Consider the following 6,146-nt stretch of genomic DNA (forward strand, 5'->3'; position numbering starts at 1 on the left):
TGATTGTTAATTATAAAAAAATGCACTTCTTCATGGGTACATTACTGAGCACAGTGGGAATGAATTTAATAGGTTTGCAATAATTTGGATGTAGACAAAATCTGTAATTGTAAAGTATAGCAGTGACAATACAGTTGCATTTAAAAAATTCTGTATTTATTTCCTACATGACCACAGAAGGAGTCAGAAAATATTCAAAAATGGGTGCTGGTACCAGTTGCCTTACATATGCAAGTTGGAAGTAAGTGCTAAGTCGCTGTTAATAATGACGAAAAATGGGTTTATACTCTATATTTTTGGGTTGTTTTGTCAAATAGAAATCTGCAATGCATTACATCTGAAAAACAACTCCTTCGTGGCCCCGCACATGCGTGTGTTCCTGATGGGCCTCCTTGCTGTATGGTTAGAGGCCAGGGTCAGTCAAATAACACACACAGCATATAACCAGCCTGGGTGAGAGCTGTCTCACTGGGAGGGAGGGCTGCTCCATCACTGGTCCCAGTGGGGAAGAATGGAGGGATGCTGGGTGTTTTTATTGGAGACAGAGGGAGAGAAAAACGCTTTCAGAGGAGTTTACCTCCTGTTCACTCTGCCTAAAGTCTGTACTCACACTGACAAAACCTCTTTTTTTATTTTAAAGATATTAGTATTAGAGTTGTATGTCACGATGAAACAATGCACACTGGATTGAAATCCAGAGGATTTGGAGAATACTGTAACTCAGAAAAAGGATGTGAGAAGTCTTGTCCTTTGTTATCAAAGGAGAGATGGGTGACAAAGAAACAAAAGAGAGAAATAGGATGTCACAGAATGGTTTGATGAATAGGACAATGATGTGAATCACATGGTTTCACATGTCACCAGATCTCAACATCTTTAGGAGATTCTGGACGGACCTGTTCGACAGAGCTCAAAGAATGGTGATCATCATCTCCCCAGAGCTATAATCTATATGAGTGTTGAGGCTTTCCGATGGCTCACGTTGGCCCAGTTCCATACTGAAATACATTTTCACCAATCTGTATTTTAAGCATTATAAGTCTGTAAGTCAAAAGGGGAAGGCAGGTAGTTTTTAGAGTGGAAACTTGTACCATTGTACCACCTGAACCCTCAGGGCGATCAGAACAGCTTATCTGATAGAACAGCTTCAGAAACCCCCTCCTAGAATTGGCGGGGGATGCATCTGATAATTTCTGACACCGATAACCGGCTGCCTGTCGCCTCACAGCAATGAGGTCCTGGGTTCGATCCCCAGCTGGGGCAGGCTCTTTCTGTGTGCAGTTTGCATGTTCTTCCCATGCTTGCGTGGGCTACAGTTTCGCCCTCCATCAAAACATGAATCTTGGGCCAATCCTCCCCTCAGAGTCCTTGACCAGGACATTGACTTAGAACCGGAGTTGGTTCCCAAATTGGTGCAGAGAGGCTGTTCTTCAAGGATGACTGAAATGCATGGAACAAATTTCACCACGTTGTACTGAGTGTGATTGTGATTGTGAGTTCTTTCTTTACTGACGCATGCTGATCAGTCATTTAGTTAGCACTCCTGTTATGTTATGAACAAAAACAGTAGCATTCAGGGAACTGAAAACACAAAGAGGCAGATGGGAATTAAAAGGAATAGGTGGACACGTGTTGATCATGTTGTGGACTAAAGAAGGTAAAAGATTTAAGTGAGGCTGGTTGATAGGATGTAAGATTTTAACGAGGTTTTCTGCAGAGAGAGTGTATGATTTTGAAGGTGGAGGTGATGCCAGGGGGCAGATGGGGTGCGTAGGCCTGGTCAAGCTAAGGGCTATGCTTTTGGATGATGAATAAGGGGGCATCTAAATGTAGATGTGGTTATTATAGGGCTTTTGCTTCCTTTCACATGGCGTTAAGCCCTGCAAAGTATACTATTACATTCATTCTCTCCTCATGTTTACATTCTCTCTCCCTCCCTTTTCTGAGTTCTCTCAGCCTCCCTCAGCATGGGAATAACAATGCTTACATGACATTCACATCAGCGATATGTTGTGTGAACATTTTTTTCACACAACAAAATGTCCAACTTGAAACCCGGAACTGCGTTACACGAGAACCTCCATCAGCCAATTCGAGACAGATTCTTCTCGTTAGTTACAAATCACAGCTGACATCTTCCTCTCTGTAATTAAGACGTGCTTCAGCAAACTCACAAGCAGCATTTTTGCTGTACAGGAGGAACACTGATGACACACTGTGACACTAAGTGTGTGTCAGCGGATACCGCCAGCTGGCAAGAGGATAGACAGACAGCCAACTGAGGCCATCAGAGGAAGAGAGAGACAATGGCAGCTTTTATTTCCCCACCACACATTCCAGTGGAAGAGAGGAGCTGGCCTGCCCGCCTGCTGTTTGAACCTGAGGCAGACTAGTTCATCGTGTCTGGGTCACGGTACTTCCCAGAGCCATTGTCGTTTTGTGCCTCAGTGCTGCAATGACACAATTAAGGATATTACCAGCGTGTTTGTATATTTGTAGTACGTTTTCCCTCCAATAAACACCACGAGAGAAAATCCCCCTCAATCACATCATCATTATCAGCTGCTGCGAGTCGAGTATATTACTGGCAAAGTGTGAAGTGTTCGGTTCCGGTTATTGACGGAGCAGTTGCACCATCGCTGGTGATCATCACTCATCTTGTCACTGAGACGGAGTTCATGAGGTCACGACTGTAGATGTTAAAAGCACCAAGGAAAAAACAATGGGACCTTTTGTTAACAGTTATATATTCCCTGGTGTGGTAAACTCAAACTGCTACTGCCACTTTGCATTTCTGGGAGCGTTTTATTGTTGTTTTTCTTTCTACTTTGTGTTGTTCATGAGCAGACTTATGCGGCTTTGTGTGACATTAAAAAATAACTGCAGTGCACATGAGAGCTTGGTAAAAAATGTAATAGGATTGTTTATTTGTTGTGTTTGTTTTGGGTGATTTTTGCGATTTTAAATACTGGAAAGCATATTTTCTGGAAAAAAGTAGATGTGAAAACAAGAAACTAAACATCAGGACATGAAATAAACCAGGTTGATCTGGACAGTTTTGTAACTATTGCAACATATAAATATTGATATAAAGCTTTAATAGCTTTGTTAAATTTAGTTTGTCCATACCTCAATGTTTGGAGGTGTTTACTTGCAGCATATATTAATAATGATATGAATAAACTTTATTTATAAAGCAGCTGTCACACACAGAATGCAGCTCGGAGCATTTCAAATTTTTGTTGGCCAGTTGTGACCTCAGCACTCAGTACATTTCTCTGTGATTCAGTCACACGGCGTTCCCTCCACAAACCTCAGGGGAAAAGTCAAAATATTATTTTTTATCTCTTATCCAGCAAGATAAAATGTTCCCCAGATTGAAATCAACTTTGAATTCTAGATTTCCACTAACTGCAGCGCCCTAACATATGATGAAGAAGAAGAAGAAGAAGAAGAGCAGGCAGTGCTGTCTGTGGAAATATTACATTTAAACAGGGAAAATATTTCAGCAACTTGGGGAAAAAGTAGACATTTGTGAGATCGTGAAAATACTTTGAACAGGCAAACCTCTGCTGGATAACACAGACGACCAGACAGAAACTTGTACCACTGACAGCAAAGGCAAACGTGTAAACAATCCTTCCCTGACCTCCTCACCTTCGTGCTGCACTGTAACATCTCATTGCCTCCTGCTCTGATACTGAACAGTGTCATTAAACACATCGCTGCTGCAGAATGCGTCAAAACTAAGAGCTTCTTTGCAGACTCATGTCATCACTCATTACATAGGACACCAGTTTCTCCACTAACAGCCTCAAATGACCAGAATGCATTGCTCTTGCTACAATGCAAACAAGTCACGCTGTTTATTGAGTGACGGCCGTAATCATTTTCTCAACAGGGACATGTCCTCTCTTCCTCATTGCTGTCCCTGACATGTGCCACAGCAGCAGGTTGAGGCACATTCTTTGGGGCATTTTGGAAGTAATTATTGGTAAGTATGAAATTACTCGCTGAAGCAATTCTTGATACGTTGGGTCAAGGAAGTAAAGCAGTGAATGACGGCAATTCATGGCAAAAAGAACTGGAATTCATCCAAGGACATAATTTTTAGAGTATAAGAGGCTGGCATTTCCTTTTCATTCAGAAGAGGCCTCCGTCTTTACGGCACAATTATGATGCTTTTTTTCTCTATTACCCTCTTAAGTTGTACCCATACTCGTCCTCATATGCCTGCTGTATAGATTAACAGCAAACAGGAATTCAGTTGCTCATCTATCTCTCTCCTTTCGTGTCCTTTTGTCCTTATCTTACACAGTGCTGAAAAAAAAACACCCTTTCACCCAGGACACGTGTTGTTATCCAGCGTTTTTGAAAGTCATATTACCCGCGAGGATGTTCTTTTCTTTTATTTGGAAAGGTCACTGATGCAGACGCTGGCCCATGCAAAGTAGCACGAATCTCCCCCAGGTGCCCTCGCGTATCCATGTCTGCGGGTGTTAAGATGGTGTCAGCGAGGGCATCCTGTTGTCCTCGCTCAGGAGAACCTGTTTCCTCCTGAGTCATGGCTCCCGGCTCCGACACACTCTTCCTCATGTTACAGAATACACACGGAGACAATGGCGCATACGTTGGGCACAAACATATTCTCGTTATAGTTAAACAAACAAGCAGACAGAGGACGAGACACCTGTGTCGTGGAAAGCTTATGGGGAAATTATGATGGTTGCACTCAGACTGAGCAGAAATATCGCTTTTCTTCAGTTCAGCAGGTGTTGTGATGAACTACATGACCTGTTTATGTAACCATGAAAGAGCTTTGACATTTCCCACATACACAACCAGGAGCAGGTGGTATGCTGAAGGGTTAAAAATGAGGATCTAAGGATTTATCTGGTTTTGATGCCTGATAATTTATTCTGGAGATGCCAGAAGAAAATAGGAGCATTTACTTAGATAATGTGGGAAAAGGACAACAAATGTCAGTCATTCTGATTTGGGGTCTTTTAAGTGAGTGAATTGAAATATGATATTCCAGCTGTTATTACAGCTTTCAGACTTTTTTTCTGGGATAAAAGCCTTGATATCAATCAGATTTCAAAGACTAGATTCATTAAAGATTACAAATATTGTCATATGAATTTATATTATCTCATAAACATGGAAGCTTCATAAGATTTAGGATCAGTCTTGCAGTATTGTGACATCTGAAACAGTACTTTCATCCATGTTTAAGAGATACCTTTTGCTGCTCTATTTTGGTGTAACGATAAATGATCAGCAGGGGGAAGTCTCTTAGCTGTACTTTTTGAGGAACTTGTGTGCTTCCATTTTATGTCACTTTCTATTTAGAAATGAGGGAAACATTATGTTTTTTACCTGCTGTAATGTTGTAGTTTAGATTTAAGAAAAGATACATTTGATGTGCCTATAAAACATCAATCAAACTAATATTAATTAAACTAAGAATAAAAGCCAGTTAAGTACTTCAGCTAGCTTCACTCAACAAGCCACAATAGTAAAAAGCTGCTTATGCTTTAATGAATCAGTAATCATAGCATATATAAACAATAATATAACACTTTGACAGGGGTTATTCTGCATAATGTGCACTTTTTTTTCTTAAATTTAAGTACACTTTCTTAGCACTTTTCTTAAAATCAATCACTAAATTCGAAACGTTTGCTTGTATTGAGTATTTTCAAATAATTATCTTATTGCTGTTTATGTATATTGAATGTGCATATCCCCCCAAAAAAGAAAAACTTAAAAATAAAAGGCATATTAAAAAAAAAAAATTGGAAAATGGCACCTGCTTGGTAAATTAAAAGCTTATAAGACATAGTATGAATGCAGTGACACACACACACACACACACACACACACACACACACACACACACACACTGTAAAAGATAACAGTCCTGATAAGGCTGACAATAGCCGGCAGTTATTTACCTCAAACTAACAAATCCTCCTATCTGGAGTGCATACAGAGAGAGTGAATAGACTGTGTAAACAAACGAAGAAGAGCCCTCCACCAAACAAAGACTTGAAGCGAAGAAGAAGAAGAAGAAGAAGAAGAAGAAGAAGAAGAAGAAGAAGCAGCTGTGAAGTGAAGCAGTTCTGAGAGGAGTGGTTGAGATA

The sequence above is a fragment of the Chaetodon auriga genome, chromosome 2 (assembly GCF_051107435.1).
Source record: "Chaetodon auriga isolate fChaAug3 chromosome 2, fChaAug3.hap1, whole genome shotgun sequence".
NCBI classification, from domain to species: Eukaryota; Metazoa; Chordata; class Actinopteri; order Chaetodontiformes; family Chaetodontidae; genus Chaetodon; species Chaetodon auriga.